Consider the following 19177-nt stretch of genomic DNA (forward strand, 5'->3'; position numbering starts at 1 on the left):
TTGTATGAATTTATTTTTAAAATCTTTAGAGTTCCTAAGGAGTTGACATCTGATCAAGGAGCTTAGTTTACCTTTAATCTGATAGCCACTTTAATGGATGAGTATACCATTCGGCATGGTAAATCATCACCCTATCACCCAAAAGATAATGGCCAAGTGAAAGTTACTAATGGGGAGCTGGAAGCCATTCTTACCAAAAAATTAGCACTCCATAAGAGAGATTGGGCCACACATCTTCCTAAAGGTCTCTAGGCTTATAGAACAACATGGAAATCTATAATGGGCTTCACTCCTTTCAAGTTGGTCTATGGTAGGTCAGTTTTAATTCCTATGGATTTTGAACATAAAACATTAAGGACTACTCTAGTGCTTGGTATGGATCTTACCTCTTCCTAAAAGGAGTGAATTCTGAGTTTAACTGTGTTGATGAATGGCACAAATCAGCATTAAATAATACATAACTCATCCAACACCAAATGAAGAAGTGACATGATAAGTTTACCAAGTATAATTTTTTATTTATTGGAGATTAGGCACTTCTTTATGATTATAGGCATCAACACAATCAAGGGAAGTTTCAAACTCATTGATCAAGACCATATGAAATCATTGTGTTTCCAAATGGAGTCGTCTAGCTATCTACTATTGATCTTGTTCAATTCAAGTTACTAGTCAATGGTAAATGGTTGAAATTGTATCACAAACCAAAAAGTAAAGAAGAGTTCCTACAAAAATTATCTTCTATTGTAGAAGATATCACTCCTATAGCCTTTGAAGATGAGCCTTCCACCCATTTAAGTTCTTGTCTTTAAAATTTCATGTCATCCCATAATAAACACTTTCTTCATCAAAGTAATTTCATTGCCATACACACCACCTCACCCTCTCCCTCCACCATCTTTCCATATCATCCCATCACTCCAGCAATATAGGTGATACTTTTCAGAGCACTTTTCCTACAACACTCACCAGGTTTGTGTCACATACCTTTGTACACATTTTATTTTATTCATTCTTTATTAGGAATTTGTGTTGTTTTAATTTTCTACTCTTGCATATCCTAGCCTAGTGGGACCCATGCTCTTACTTAGTTGGGGGGATATTCATTTTTCAAAACTTTCAAATTGCATGTAAACTTGAGTTGTCTTTATAAGATGATTTTCATCACATGTTTGATGACCTTTCCTTCCATAATTGCATCATAAAGGAAATTAAAGACATTAAAAGTTGAAGTTTAACTTTTAATGATATGTTAGCAACATGTTTGGGGTGGTAGGGCTTGGCACGAGAAAAATATTTTTAGATTTGATACAAGTGAAGATATAATTAGATTTCATGCTTTAAAAACTTTTAATTCCAAGAAGAAAGTAGTAATTGTACATTTTTTTTTGTCTATAACATCCCATGTCATAACACTGACAATTTTGGTGATTTACCATTATTGTATTTTGTGAACACCAAGATCCTACAAAAAAAAATTTTTCATAACAATGGGAGGTCTTCAGAGGTATGAACTGGTGGATCATAAGGTTTTGTTGGGTAATGCATCCAATTATGAAATATTCAGAAGGAAAGGATGATTAGACTACTGCCTGAGTCTTAAGGAGCTCAATGAAGAAGTTGCTCTTCAATTTCTAAGCACTTTGAAGAATGGATTTGCAGTGGTCAAAGGTCTAAAAATTGAATTTATAGAGGATATTGTGGCTGAAGTAACTAGTTTTCCCCAAGAAGTTGAAAAGTGGGTGAAAGATTTTGACATGTGTTCGGCTAGAGAACAATTCACTTTACACGATGACTATCCACTAGATATAGATAAGAAAGTCACTTGCCCTTAGAATTCATTCATTTAGTTGCATTTATCATCTAGTATTTCACTTATGAAGGTCACTACAAGTATTTTCATGGCCTACATTTCAAATTTTTGGCTCATCTTTGGCACAACAATAGACTAGTAAATCTTCCCAGCTTCCTATTTAATATTGTGAAAAAGCAAGCTTGCTTAGTTCAGTAAGGAAAAAACCAGTATGTTTTGCATCATTGTTAGATCAAATTAATTATGGAGAGGGAATTAGACAAATAATCAATTGGGACATGAGAAGATTTTATGAAAATGAGTGAGGAAGAACCTAGGTTAGTTAGCCCTAGAGGCCACGGTGTTGGGCATAGAGAACGAACATCCAATGCATTTTGCAAAGTTATTCCAAGGATAGAAAATGTTCCTAAATCTTCTCCTTCCATTTCTATACCATCTAAGAAAAGAGTTTGCAAAAATAGTGCCTCCACTTCTAAAAAGAAAAGTAAAATTAAAGAAACTGCTAGTGCCCCTAAAAGCCCACTGTCTATAAAGACCAGGCCCACCACTAGGGGAGACAAGGGTAAAACTATGGAAATAGAAGAGGGAATATCATAGTATCAACTTGGTAGTGATAATAATGTTAGTGAAACCTTACATGTATATGAGGAAAAAACTTCACAAAAGCCTCCTGGAGTAGCTACGAAGGAAATGACCACTAGAAAGAGGAAACAAAATAATCCTCCATGTTTTTCCACACCCCCTATAAGAAGAAGTGTAAGGTTTTATAAAAGTAATAGGGTTACTAAGGCTTCTATTCCAATTGTTAACATAGAATCCTCTGAGTTTGCAGAGAAGTCCTTTTTGGAGGGAAAATTTCAACAAAATATAGCCAATGGCATTGAATTCAATAACCAAAATCCACAAATGGAAGTTAACCATAGTGTTAACTATGTACTTGCTAATAGTGATGAGGATTCTAAAGAGTCTGAAGAGTTTGAAGAAAATGTTGTTATGTAGGACACTTGTCAGAGTTCAAAAGACCTTCCTTTTGAGGAATACCTAGAATTTAGACAAAAAATTGTTGAGGAAGTGTTAGAAAAACTTAATCAAGATGGATTAGAGATGCTGGCTAAAGCAGTAGTTGAGTCTAGTAAGAAGGAAAATGTAGTGACAACCCTTGTTCTATGGAAGGGAGAATCCTCCATGCCACAAAGCACTATAAAATTTCCTTACCTAGCACCTAAGTGGGTATATATTCTCAATCAAGAACCCTTACCACTGCCTAATTTGTCTACACCCCTAGTTGCAGGGATGAATTTATATCAACAATTATTGTGGGAAAGAGAAAAATGGAAGTTAGAAAAAGAAAAAATGAAACATGTCATTAATGAGCAAGGCCATCAACTAGAGAAAAAGTTAGACCAAATTGTAATTTTGAAGAGATAGATTGGACAAATCACAGGGTTGATTCCTGAGCTTATGGCATGTAGATCACCATCTCCAGTGTATATATTATTCCTTGAGGAACAACTTGTTAATTTAAAATTGACAAGAATTGTAGGACCCAATCCCTCTATTTCAAATCCTCATGAATTTTATGATGCATTCCAGTCTGTTCCAATGAATTTGAAGACTTTGTTGTATGAATTATATCTACATAACTTGGCAGTGCCAAATGATAGAAGATGGAACTCCCTCTTTTATGTAGGAGATGTGCAATTAAGGGTAGTTATGTCTTGGATGTAGAATGAAATAAGTAGGGAATGTTAGATTGTGGTGACTGATCAGGAAAGTACTGTACATACTTCTAATTAGTGGGGATCAGGGCATCACCTCAAAAAAAAAATTTTGGTACTATTCGTAGATTTTCCATTTGTAGATTCTCCACTAAAGTTATGGCTAATTTATGGCTGACATGTTATAACCCTAAAGCGGTTTAATACTTGTATAAAAGGGTTTAGGGTTGGGTATTTTTGTTATGTTGTGATGCAAAATTGCTTCTTGTTACGGTATTGAGCTGTAAGGGATTACGGATTGTAATCAGGTTGTAATCATTGGATTGTAATAATATTGGACTTGCTATTTGGTGGACGTAGCCCAAGGATTGGGTGAACCACGTTAAATCTTGGTGCCTTATGTTCATTTTTGTGTGATCTATTATTTTCTGTTATTGGTTATATTTGCATGTAGTTTTTATTTTTGTGTGTGGTTTATCCTAATAGGGAACACCAAGTTGCACCATATAGAGACAATGAGATGACATCTCCTTTTCTTATGAGGCATGAAGTTCAACATTCCTAATAGGCATTTCTTGATTGGATTTCTATTCTAGGTAACCCAAGCAGAGATAATAAGGTATACCTAGTAAGAGAGCAAGCTTTTACATATTGGGAACAACATTCATCCTGTAATATTGTAGCAACAATCATTGCTTCAAGACAAAGATGGACACACATGTCACATGATCTAAAGATAAGGGAACCACACTCTTCGTAGAATTTAACTCTTGTCACTATAATAGTCCCATGATATATCAATTTGGGAAGGAGTTTGCATCATTACTAGCTTCCATTGAGGTTTCAACTTCCCATACTCTTGCAATCATTACTAGTAATGAATGAAAATGTAGAGGATCATGATATGTCTATAGAAGTTTGGTTATGGAGAAGGCTCAGAGAAAATTATGGATATTTCAATTATGTTAAGAATGATCTTGGGGAAAGGAAAGCTAGTGATTGGAGAGTTTGTGCCAGAATCTGGAATTTCATGGTTGTCGAGGACCAACAATATTTTAGTTGGGGGGGATGATGGGCCTCCAAAAGGCCATCTTTGGGTGAATGCACAAAGTTGGGTCATAGTTCCATGAAAGTTAATTTCGTGGGATGAGACCTCTTATGAAATGGGTACTCAATTTTATAAAATGGGCACCCATTTTTAGCTCAACTATACTCGATCCTAAATTTAAAAAAAGGGCACTCATTTTTTATTTTCAAAAAATGGATACCTATTTTTGAAAAAATAAAAAATTTAATTTTTTTAGAAATGGGTGCCCGTTTTTCAAAAATTGGGTACCTATTTTTTAGTTTAAAAAAATTGGGTACCTATTTTTTACTTTAAAAAAAATGGGTACCCATTTTTCAAAAATTGGGTACCTATTTTTCACTTTTAAAAAACTAGTACCTATTTCTAAAAAAAATATTATTTTTATTTCTGAGGGAATTTTGAATGTTGCTTTTAATTTTTCAAAATGAGTACCTGTGTTTTGAATTTCAAAAAACAGGTGTCCATTTCTTACAACATGAGGCAAGATTTTTTTTCCTGCCTCACATTTTGGATCAGGATAGGCTTGGTAGGACCAAGCCTATGCCTTGATCTCTCAAGATTTGGCTAAGGTGTTGAACTAACAAATTCATGCCTTGCCATAATTTTTAGAGGGTCTTCTTGATCAAATTTTTTAACAAAACAAAAACTCATTAGAGTTCTCACTATCTTGATTTTAGAAATATAAATTTTATAGTGTTATGATTTTATTTACTATATTTATATTTTTTTTAAACCTAAGGTGGTACCTAAATGTAAAATAGCAACGTTCACTAAAACTTTAATAAGTTTTTTATTTTATAAATTTTATTAAATTAATTTATGTCATCAATCTACATTCAATTCTTTTAAAAAAAATTTAAAAATGAAAAAAAAAAAATTTTGATCAAATTATGGTGTCCATACATGAGAGGTTTTAAAATTTGCCTTTATAGCCAGTTAAAAATTAATAACTAGTATAGATATCTTTAATAAATCTATCTAAAGAAATGTCGATAGATATCCACTACAAAATAATTATAATTTAATTTACTACATTTAAAATTATTTATATTTCCTTTATCTCCATTTATTTAGTTTTTTACTAACTCAAAGCTTTTTATTTTAATTCATATAAAAATGGATGACTTATATCTCAAAATATTATAATTTAAACAAATATCTTATGTTTTATTTATAAAATTATTAAACTTTTGACATGTAGATGATTATCAAATTTAACCTAAAAGAATAAAAGTTAACATTAACACGCTCACACCATCCCACTCCACCCATTTTTCCATTGTAGAATGCCTATTGGCATTAATAAAAAAATTATTCAATAAAAAATTAAGAAAAAATATTATCATCAATCATTGATGTGTTAGGTAACTTCATTTAAAAGGATTTACAAAAATTCATTTATTTATTTCAAATTATGGTGTTCGTACACAAGTGTGGTATGGTCCTGAAAAAAGCATTTTGGAAAAGTGGTTTTTAAAGATCCATACCAAAAAAAAACTATCATATGGGTACACAAATAAATTACTTACTCAAAAAGTAGATTCTGAACATTACAATTTTTATTTCTACAGTTTTTTTGTATTCAATCTCTAAATGCATCAAATTTTGACATCAATTGACAAGAATTATCAAAAATAGAAAAAAAAAACTTCCACTTTTTGCCCAAAAGTGAGACCAAACCTCTTGCACTTACCCCTTTACAAGTTCTTTTTATCTTACTTTCAAACTGTTATTTTGCAAATAGTTATGACTTTATGGTTTCAAGCATATGAACTTATGGTTTTTTTTTTTTTTGTGTGTGTGTGTGTGTGTGTGTGTGTGTGTGTGTGTAGGCATGAAGTAGAAATATAGATAGTATAAAGACATTATATTTGCTTGAATTCATGGACATAAATGGTATAATGAAGTATTTATACTTGTTGATAAATGTTTTCTTATCTATGCTATGTTTTGGGTAGTTTTCCTCCTGTAGTTGTAGGACTTACAAGAGAGTTAATTGGAACTTTACACCTTTTCTCTAATATTGATGATGAAAATATATATGTATATGGAAGGTTGTGTTTCCATTGATTATTTTGTAGGTGTTTATAATAGGTATTCAAGGACCAACATTTTGGTTCTGAAATAGTCAAAGCCAATCATGGATTCCTAGACCTTTGGAAGTAGGGCAATTCATTTATTACTTTCTATTGTATGCAACGTAAAGATGTAGCTTCCACAACCTACTATATTCTTGGAAGATTTATTTGTGGTTAATGTTTTTCTATTTTTAACTTTATGAATCTATAATTGATCCCCATTAATGGAGTGATCTTAGATTTACGAAGTAGTTATAAGTTTCCCCTCAAATAATGACTGTTGTTGAGAAGTCAAGGGAGGAGAATGAATTTATTTTCATAGCAAAACTATTGTGATATTATTCTTCAATCAAGTGTAATCTTTCTTCATGAATGAATAGAATGCACAATTCAAGTTTATATCTCTGATCTTGATTGTATTTCCTGTTCACTCATCCAAGGGAGCCCACTTGGTGAGTGAATTGATCTGTTAGAGTAGTGTACACACTTAAAATCATCCCAAAAGACTATATTAATTTATTTAATATTACCCTTGACATTATAATTAATTAATTAATTATTAATTATATTTTTTATATTCTTCTACCTATTGGATAAAATTTATTTAATTAAGTAGGTTCACTTTCTAAGATATTTAAACACTTCCATCCTTAATGTGTTAAATTTATTTAATACATAACCCTCCAAAAATCCCCCTTTTAAATAAATTATATTTATTTAAATTCCTCCATCTCATTAATTCCTCTAAACCTATGATTAAATTAAATCTTATTTAATTTAACCTTAAATCTAGTCTACAACCATCACTCTCATCCTCCTAAGCCTATCCACCATTTAATCCCACTTAATTACCTTAAACATCTTGCTAAACCCCTTCTTAAGCCTAAGTGTGTGCTCACACATTTGTGAGGACCACTCCCACTTCTTAAACCTCTTGCAAACTTTGTCCTCCACTCCTCTCTCCAAGTTTTCTCACACATGTGTGAGCAAACTTTGAATGTTGACCACTTGCATGGCTTACTTACATGTCTCCTTGTGGCACCTATGTGGATGCCACATAGATACCACCTCACCAGGGCCTCTCTCAAGCCTATAAATAGAGCCCTTGTCTCAGGCATTTTTTATCTCCCTCATATGCATTGTTATCATGCTAGTTTGTGTTTGGATCTTTCATAGTGATTTCCATGTTGCATACTAACCCTTGGTAGCTGATTTTAGATTGCATTTGCATTGTTAGATTTAGCTTATTTATGCATTTAGATCTTCATTTCACTTGCATACTAGCTTAGTTTGCACATTATCTTAGTTTTCTTTATTGCATTCCATCTCCACATCCTTGAATGCTTTCAAATATGGCTTCCTCCATAGCTATTGTTTGAGGTGTTCTTCATCTCATATAGCATAGTTTCATAGTTTCATCAATCACACTTGCACCTTCACATCAAGAGATTCAAACATAATTGTGTTTGGGAGAGCACACCAAAAATTCCTCCAATCTAAACACACCAACAAGGCCTCTCATGGGTACCTTTGTTGAGCTATTTGAGGTTGCTTGAGGACTTGAGTTGTTGGTTGCTTTGAGTTGCAAAATTCAAGAAAACTTTAGTTAGTTTTCTTTCATTATTGAATATTTAATGCATGCACATCAACTAATTTTTGTTTGTTAACTCTTGCTTCCAATAGATCTAGTTTTCTAGCATACATTTTGGCAAGCCCAATGGGACCCACATCCCTAATTTTATCTCAAAAATTTGTCAAGAATTTTCAACTTGTCACCAAAAACCCTCGCATTATCGTCTATGCAGAATGTAGTGTCGTCTGCATTCTGTTATCTACACAGACCAACGTCTTTGTAGACTAGCATTTATGCATGCTAGAATCTTTGCAACCTTCTATTCTTATCCACCCACATTACATTTGAAAACCTAGTTTTAGAGTATGCATAGGTTTGTTTATTATCTACATCATGGATGGGTTTTAAATTTAAGAAGTCATTTTGTCATCTGTGCATAACATTTTGTCATCTGTGTTGTGTGTCGATTGTACTTTGTCATTTATGTGTTTCAGCATCTTTGCACCTAGAATTATCATCTGCGCCTAATAAACAATACCATGTGACTGCAAAATTATACATTGTTGTTTTCTATTATCTACGATGTTCAGTGTTTGTGAATTTTGATGTCTGTGCATTTTGGCATCTTCGCATATTGTCATCTACGCCTGTGAATTATCACTTGCACTTTTTGACAGAGTTGTGAAACTCTGAAACATTATTATTTTCTAACTAGTGGTTTGCAAGGATTGCTAACGAATTTTCATGTAGAAAATAGACCTCGAAAGACTTAAAACAAATCAATAGTGATTTTTATCACTAAGAAAATTTGTAGTGATTTTTATCACTTTAACATTAAAGGTTAATTAACTTGCATGTTATAATCATTTGTCCTTTGAATGAATGCTACAAATTAATGAGCAATCTCCAAACACACTCTTGAGTGCCTAAAGAAAAACTTTACATCCAATCTTGAATGCTTTAAAGGAATTTATTCATATTTTATTGGAATGGATGTTTAGGATAGCAAACATTTGGAATTGGTGCTTAAAATGAACTCATACACTCTTGAATGCCTTAAGAGAATTGACATGCATGTTTAGGATAGCAAACATTTGGGCTTGGTGCTTAAAATGAATCCACACACTCTTGAATGCCTTAAAGAAATTGACATGGATGTCTAGGCTAGCAAACATTTGGATTTGGTACTTACAATGAATTCACATACTCTTGAATTCCTTAAAAGAAATTGATTTTATTTTCACCAATTTGCTTATGTTCACGAGTGATTTATTTTCTTGTTGATGAATCCATACTTTTATTTATGTTGAAGATGATTTCAAGTTGGAAAGAACATTGTATGCTTTAAACATGTGTGTCTTCAAAGTAGATTACAAAACCTAAAGTTTCATTGGGAAAGAACGCGTGTCTTTTAAACCCCAAGGCCACTTACTTCTCTCCCCTCACACCTTCAGGTGATCTTGGGTGCACAAGAAATAAGTGGTCTTGTTTTTATTTTTTAGGAGGCTTGCTTGGAGATTTCATCACCCATTGGGACAACCTCAACTCCAGTGTTCTGATAGAGTATAAGAATCAAGAGGTGAATCGAAAGACACCTCTCTTGGAAGTAAAATCTTGTCACTCTTGGCTAAGCCCCAAATAACTTTATACCTTTGGGAAGAGAAGGAAGAGATTTGGGTTACCATCTCCCCCTGATTGTGTGAAATTATTTTCTTTCATCTATAGATTTGGGCCTCACATGACTTGTGTATATCAAGGACGCCCTTTAGATAAGCCATGTGTACCCTAGTTACAGCCTTATTAGGATTGTTGGTGTGTTATGTGTGCCTAATTGTTTAAATATTCAAAACTAACACCAAACATCAAACAAGTGCAAAATGAGTGAAATGGTGAGCTAAACTTCAATGAGTAAAACAATGGTAAGTGGATCCTCTTCACTCACGATTATTTTCAAAAGTCTTATATTGGTCTTGTATATGCTATATTAGTATGTTAGAAACACTAAATTAAGAAATCAAAAGCATTTTACAAACTAAAATACCATAACATAAATGAGAGACTAAAGAGGAAACCCCAATTGGAAATGTGAGCCAAATGAATGGACTCTCCCAATAGAATTTAGCTCTTTTCTTGGTAGATGAGTCTAAGGATTGGGATGTATGCTCAAGTTCTCAAAATTTGCTTCAATGGATGTTGGGTAATGGCAAATTGGTAGCTTTGTGAGCTCTCAATTTGGCATTATAAGGTTAAGGTTGGTGGTTTTTGGCTCTCAAAAGGGCATTATAACTTTAGCTCCAAGATTGTGATGAAATGGCTTGGGAGGGGATTTAATTTATAGGCTAAGTGCTTGAGGGATGGAGGGTTAAGATGCAAGGAGAGATGAAAGCTTAAGGAGGGCTAGGATGCACTCAAAGGAGAGCACATGGATTGTGCTTGTTTAGCACCAGTCAGGGGTAACACATGTCACAGGGTGAGTGGATGGAGGAAAGGGGATGGATGAGTCAAAAAAGGGGGCTCAAGGTATAATATATTAATAAAGACCCTTCATTATGGCTTGTAAGAGCTTGTAAGAGTCTTTATTGCCTTTGTAAGAGCATTCATTGTTGGGTGGTTGGGATATTTTGGAAGGAGTTGAGATTGTTGACTTTTCTTGGCTTAGGAAAGTCTTAAGCTTTCTTAGGGAATGTGACAAGGTTAGGAGGGGGATTAGAGGTGATTTAGGATTAGATTAGGGATGTTAGAGATTTGCAAGGGGATGACATTCATGAGGGTGGGTGAGTTAGTGGCTAAGCTTGGTTAGTATGGGTGGATGGGGTGGATTAGGCTAAAAAGAGGGTTTAGGATAGTTTAGGGGTTATTAGATTTGAGGGTTTTATTTATCAAATAGATTTATTTAATAAATGGAGATTTTGGAATTAGATAGAAGAATAGGATTTAATTGATAAATGATAGGTTATTTGATTTATCAATTAGGACTATAGATGATTAATTAAATTAATCAGCTAGGGGATGGAAAAGGATTAATTAAATAAGAATTTAATTAATGATGCCTTTAGAGATAACTAAATAGGATTACTAAAGCGGTGTAATCAAATTTAGGTGTCTACAGGTCTAGTATTTGAAATTGGTTGAGTATAGTTTGTGCTTGAAACTGAGACTTGTTTTGTTCCTGACATGACCAAAAAAGTCAAACATAAGAAGGTAAAATTGTCCAAACCATTTGTCTACACGGAAAGGAAGAACCTAGCACATGGTGACAAACAAGTTTGATATGCTATCAAAGACATCCAAAAAGAAGAAGCTAAAGAAGACCGCTATGATAGAATTGAGTACAATGCAAAACTTTGAAATTGGTCTACCTTCCCAGGAGTAAACCCCAGGTTTTTGTTCCCAGTTAGTGAGGATTGAGTTAACCATATAAGTGACTCCACATACCATTTTCTTTTTCCAAACTTCTAGTCTTCCATTTGCGAACTTCCTCTAGAGAGCTTGATCATTTGAACCTAAAAACTTGGGCATAAGAACACCTTTTGAGATTATAACATTAGATCTTTTATCCACAAGCAAGCACCTATCAATTATTTGGGATCACAATTCCATAACCAAATAGTGAGTAATCACTTTGGTATCCTATCTTGCCTAAAGATCACTTGATCATCTTTGGTAGGAGAAAGATACTTTTAACCTACAGTCACACTTTGTCTGCTAAACCAAGGTCTTTTGTTTACATCTAGGTTATAGGCCCCTTTCATCGCGTAAGGTTCAACAGTTCTCTCTCACATTCCCCCAATTCTTCCATAGTCTTCCACCCATTGGTTTGGTCACTATTGTATGGTACATACATGATCCAATACATTCACATTTAATCCCATGTCTCACTTATTGGAATCATTAAGGCAAAAAGAGATGGAGAATCCTTTTCCTCCACACATAACATCATTAGGGGGAGGATTTCCCTCTAGTTCAAACTTTGGTATGCCTAACTTAATATCCACACAAGAACCAGAAGATCCTTTTCACAACACTACTTTGCGAAATGATGATGAAGAAGTATACCAGAAGGAAAATCCTATTGATCACAACAATATCCTTAATGATGTTCGAACATTCCTTGCAGATCCATACAATGTCAAAATGATGGAAAAATCTATTAGGGAAAACAAAACTAAGATCTTCCTAAACTTGGTTAAAGATGGTGTTAATGTCCCCACAAGCTTTGATGAGACCACCTTGTTTAGACAGATTATGAAGGGTGGTGCTCCCGTATTGCCAAACACAACCCAAGCATCTAGCCAAGGACCAAAAGTGACAACTAGTGCTACATTGACATCAAGTGGCACCACACAACCAACTTTTCAATTAAGTGCAGAGCATATCCAACAAATCATTAGTGTTATGCCCAACATTACTAGTGCTAGTCTTTCGTAATCAACCATGACAGGCCCAACTGCAGGATGCTTGAACATTGGGCAAATGTCTACTCAACAAATGACAATTCCAACACAACCAATGTATTCCACTTATCAACAAATTTTGACAAGTATGGTGAAAACATTTGTACCAATTGCAACGACTATATATCAATACATTAGCCAAAGTGGAGCACTCCCACCACCTTATAATATGTTTTGAACTCCCTATAGTTTGGGAGGTGGGATTGCAAATTCTCAATAGTCACAAGTACAACCAAACCAAGATTTAGCCCAACAATTACAAGAACTTTGAATCATGGTACATTCCATGACCAACAAAGGGGAGAAGGATTTCTCTTTTGAGGAAGTTTGTCCCTTTCCATTTGACAGATCCATTAGCATGATACCATTCCCACCAAACTTTTAGATTCCTAAGTTCGACAAATACACAAGAGAAACATGTCCTATCACACACCTCAAGGAATTCTCAATTTTGTGTCAAGAAGTAGCCTTTAATGAAGATTACCTTAAGAGGCTCTTCACATGAAGTCTTGGAGGCCACACACTAGAGTGGCTAGTGAACTTACCCAAGGGTTCCATTACCTCTTTCAATGTTTTAACAAGGAATTTTGTAGCACAATACTCTTACAACATTGAACACCATGCCGCATTAAGTGATTTTTGTAACACAAAGCAATGAAATGGTGAAACATTTGACAATTTTCTACAATAGTGGAGGAATCTTGCTAACCACATGCCCTACAAAATTGAGGATTCCCACCTTGTGGATATATTTATCAAAAACTTGATACTAGATATGTCTTTTCACATGAAGATGGCTAGGCCTTAAGATTTTGCTACATTAGTCAAGAGAGGTAAAAGCATTGAAAATGGGCTTTTAGAAAAAGGTGTCATGAAACATTATAGCTCATCATCCTCAAAAAATGACACAAACAACAATAGCAAACCCAAATTTTGGTCCAAAAACAAGGGTGTCACACACAATGGTGTCACTAGTGTTAAAAATGTGCAAAACCTTCAAGGAGGAAACAACAACAACTATCATAACCGAAACAACAATAATTCAAACCGTGACAATTAGAATCAAAACAATTAAAAATTTAGCAATCAAACACAATTTTTCCCTCTCAACAACAACAATATTAGCAACAATTACAATTTTGAGTATGATCGCAATAGGGTGTTCACTAACTTTCGTGAACCCTTGGAAGCCATATTCAAAAAATTAGTGGATCACAATTTGATGGTATTTCCCAACACATGGCCCTTTGATGAGAATCAACCCAAATAAAAATGGTATTGGGAAAATGAATATTGTGCATGAGACAAAAAAATTTATAAAACACAAAGTATTCATTCAAAACCTTATCGATGATAGAGAAATTGAGATAGAAGGAGGACCATCCTCTAAAAATGCTAAGCTAAAGATATTCCAAAAACCATTTCTTGATCACAACAATGACAATAACAACAATGGAAACAGGAATACAAATAATGTGAATCGAGCTTCCACATCAAATGCACTACCTTATGACTATTCTACTAACCACATATTGGGGTTTGACTCCTTGTGTGGTAAAATAGAAACCAATGATATATATGGGGATTTGAATCCATGTGTGGTCACATAGAAGAGGTAGAAACTCATGTGAATACCCTTGTCCTACAAGCAATTGATTGTGATGCAACCAATCAATGGGGAAGACTTACTTTGCAAGTTTCCACTCCCAACCCCATTAATCCATCAATTCCACATGCACTTTCCATGCCATCCACCTCACAAAGGCATGCTTCCCTCTATGATGTGTTGTACTAGTTAAGTAAGACTCCTTCAAAAATATCCATTCTTGAGCTTCTCACCACATCACCCATCCATAAAGAAATTTTGGAGAAGGCTCTTTTAGAGGCTTGTGTTCCTCAAAAAATTAATGCCTCCCAATTCACTACCATAATTTTTCGCTCCACATTGAAGTCCTTATACAATGACATAAGATTAAAAGAGTCCTTATAGATAATGGATCCAGTTTGAACCTATGTACATTGAAGATGATTCATTTCTTGGAACTTCTAGAAGACCTCCTAGATGTTAATAAGAGGATAACAATCAAAGCATATGATGAAAGGAAAAGAGAATCAAAAGGAGTTATCATGTTACCAATAAAGGTTGGACTAGCCATCATAAATACTAAATGCCATGTCCTAGACTTGGATTTTCCATATAATTTTTTTCTTGGTCGACCTTGGATACATACACTAAAGGCTATCCCATCTACCTATCATCAATACTTGAAATTTCCCCACCAAGGAAGATAGGTCACAATTTTAGGAGATCCCACACCTTTTGCCTTTTGCAAAAGATTGGAAGGTGCACCAGAAATTTTTTTTCCAATCAGTGAGTTTGCCAAAGTTATACCTAAGCCTCTCACAATAATAGAATCATCTTCCACAACAGTGCGAGAGTTAGCCAATAATGATTCTAATTCTCGGAAAGGAAAAGAAAAGGTGGAAGATACTAAGGTCAATACTACAGGGAAGAAGGTTACTTTTACTAATTTAGGAATGGGAGAGTATAAGTTTGAAAATGCCTTGTGTATTGGACAACTACCACTCTCCCCTCGTTCCTTTGGAAAACCTTCACAATTACCACCTCCTACCAACAAAGAGACTATGCATATTAACAAGACCACATTTGAACATTGTGGTTCACTTAGTGATGAGCATATAGAATCTAATATCCTAGATTGGCTATACTATGATGGAAAAGATGAACCTGTGGAGTTCCCCAAGAATAAGTAGGTTAGGGACCCTCCCATTATCGAAAACATGCAATATCATGGTACCGGCCTTGGAACTAAAGAAGTTGGTATGAGATAACCCTTGGAAGATAATAGCTATCCTAAAGGACATGGTTAGGGCTCCATTAAACCTAAGGTATCTTTTGCTGACAACTATTATATGGTTGAATCTAATTATGAGACTAAAGAGGAGGAATTCTTTGAAATAACCTTCCAATATATTGAAGATGACCTAGATAACCATATCCATGCCATTACCATAGCTGACCTTTCATCCACCAACCTACCTCTCACTAACCCTAACGTGATAGACTGGGACCTTCAAGACACACCACCAACTCTCAATATCTGTAAGTCTAATGAAGCAGTGATGGCACTCTTTTTCCTTAAGAATCTCCAAGAATACGAACATGAGATCCAATACAATGAGGAAGCCTACTTTGGTATCCAAGTCAACTCTCTTAGTCACAAAAGTGAAAAAGAAAATAAAAATGGAAAAATAAAAGAAACATCCTCTAGTGAAAACTCTTCTAGGGAACTTTTGTATGAAGAAAAAGATAAAATAAAGGACGTATCTTCTGGTGAAAACCTCTTAGAGGTGCCAGAAGAGGGAGAGATTGGCTTGCCATTTGGATCTTTACCACCAAAAAAGTCATCTATTTTGAATGAGGACACAATTCCAGTCAACTTGGGTACAGAGGATAATCCACAAGTCACTTACATTGCAACTACCCTAAGTCTTGAAGAACAAAAGGCAATGATTGAATTCATGAAAAAGGGTAAAATCAATTTTGCATGGACATATGGAGATATGCCTAGTTTAGAAATAGATTTGGTTATGCATCACTTGATAGTAGATCCCAAGATTAAACCAGTGAAGCAAAAGTTGCGCAAAATGCATCCTAAGGTAGCACTTTTAGTCAAAGCAGAGTTGCAAAAAATGTTGGAGGCAAACTTCATCCACCCTATTGATTATCCTGAGTGGGTCTCCAACATTGTTCCTATAGGGAAATGATCTAGGGGCATCTGTGTTTGTTCAAATTTTCAAGATTTAAATCTTGCATGTCCTAAGGATGATTTTCCACTTCCTAACATAGACATCATAATGGATTTGACTGCTAGACATGAGATGTTGTCTTTGATGGATGGTTTCTCTACTTATAACCAAATCAAAATTGCAGAAGAAGATCAACATAAAATGACATTTACCACCCCTTGGGGAACCTTTTATTATCAAGTCATGCCTTTTGACTTGAAGAATGTCAGAGCCACCTATCAATGCGCAATGACTACCATATTCCATGATCTTCTACATGTCATAATGGAGGACTATGTTGATGACATTCTAGGAAAATCAAAGACATGTGAGTCCCACATTGATGTCCTCACCACCATTTTTGAAAGATTGGAGAAATATAAAGTGTGCCTAAATCCTAAGAAATGTGTTTTTGGGGTTAAATCAGGCAAGTTGTTAGGCTACATTGTGTCAAGAAGAGGTATTGAGGTAGACCTCACCAAAGTAAAAGCCATCATGGAAATGCCTCCACCTACCACATTGAAACAACTCCATAGTTTTCAAGGAAAGTTATAGTCCATCAAACAATTTGTGGCCTAGTTAGCTGATAAGGTCCATCCTCTTCAACATTTGCTTCATAAAGACACTAAGTTTCAATAAGATTGTTTATGTCAGAAGGCATTTGAACAAATTAAGGCATACTTGGCTAATCCTCCAGTTCTAGTCCCTCCAATTGTAGGATAACCATTGATCCTATATATTTCAGCCACTTTAGTTGCCTTAGGTGCCCTTTTGGCACAACTAGATGACAATGGTAATGAGCAAGCTATATACTATCTTAGTCGAACACTAGTTGATTATGAGTTGAACTACACTATTATTGAGAGAGCTTGTTTGGCAGTAATTTTTTGCATGTAGAAGCTGTGCCAGTACATGCTTAATCATACTACACATCTCATTGCCAAGATAGATCCACTCAAATATTTGTTATCAAAAGCCTCCCTCACTAGTCGAGTTGCAAAATGGGTCTTGATTTTGAGTGAATTTGACATTGTTTATAAGGAGCATAAGGCCATTAAGGGACAAGTAATTACAGATTAGCTTGCTGAAGCTCCTCTTCTAGGAGACCATCCCATAGTAGAAAATTTTCTAGATGACACCATTATGACTATTACCCCTACTACACCTTGGAAGTTATTCTTTGATGGTTCTTTTACACAAAAGGGATCGGGGGCAAGAATTTTTTTTGTTACACTGCAAGGAGATCTCATTCCTAAGTCTTATAAGATATCATTCCCTTGCACAAAAAATATAGCTGAGTATGAAAGATTATTCACAAGGCTGTATCAAGCTATCAGATGGAATATCAAAAACCTTCTTGTCTTTGGAGACTCACAAGTGGTCATTAAACAAGCTATAGATGAATACCACACAAGGATAAGAAGTTATTGGCATACCACAGAATAGTTGAGGATCTTAAAAAACATTTCATAGAGCTAGTTTTTTAGTAGATCGCAAGGGCTAATAACAAAGTAGCAAATGCTATGGCTACCATTGCCTCCATGATTGTCATGCCTGAATATAGTCCTAAATGTGTGTTTCTTGTTGAGAATCTTTTTACTCCTGCTGTTGAGAATTTTTTCCTATTTATGTCACAAAACCATTCCCATAGCCCTCACCCCGAATCAAAGTAAAACCTTCATCTGTTGCACAACCCAATATACCATCTTAGGTGACACACTTTTCCAAAAACACTTTGATGGAACCCTCCTTCGATGTCTCAATTTAGATGAAGCCAGAATGACATTAGAAGAGGTCCACCAAGGGATTTTTGGGGCCCATTCTAGTGGCCTTATGTTAGCAAAAAAGCTTCTTAGCACAAGTTACTATTGGCCTACTATGGAAGCAAATGCATATCATTTTGTGAAGAGATGTGTTCCTTGTTGGCAGCATGGCAATTTGATACATGCCCCTACCCAAGACCTTTAACCCACCATCACTCCATGGCCCTTTTCTCAATGGGGATTCGATCTTGTTGGTCAAGTATACCAAAATTTCACAAATGGCCACAAGTACATTATTGCCGCCACCGAGTACTTCACAAAGTGGGTCAAGGCTATTCCATTAACCTACATCACTGAAAAATATATTTCAAAGTTCATCTTGAACTAAATTATTTATCAATTTGGTATACCTCAAGATATCATGACTAATAATGGAAAACCTTTTAAAAATTAGGAAGTTGCCACATTGTGTAGGAAATTCAGAATCACCCAACATTTTTCCACCAAATACTACCCCCAAGGCAATGGCCAAGTTGAAGCTACTAATAAAGCCATTTTGAAAATCCTAAAGAAAATCATTGATTCAACTAGCCATTATTGCCACCTCCATCTTTCTCCCACCCTTTGGGCCTACCATACCTCCATCTGCACCCCCATAGGAGCCACTCCATTTTCCCTTGTTTATGGTTCTGAGGCTATCTTACCCATCAAAATTGAGCTCCCTTCCCTTAGAATCTTTCTCAAGAATTTGATTTCCAAAGAAGAATATAGAGTTGGTCACTTGCAAGAGCTACAACTCCTTGATGAGAGATGCCTTAGTGCCCTAAACCACCTCTCCATTTATTAAAATCACCTTTAGCTTTAGTATCACAAAAACATCA

The sequence above is a fragment of the Cupressus sempervirens genome, chromosome 6 (genome assembly GCF_028749045.1).
Source record: "Cupressus sempervirens isolate cs-2001-9-10 chromosome 6, ASM2874904v1, whole genome shotgun sequence".
NCBI lineage: Eukaryota > Viridiplantae > Streptophyta > Pinopsida > Cupressales > Cupressaceae > Cupressus > Cupressus sempervirens.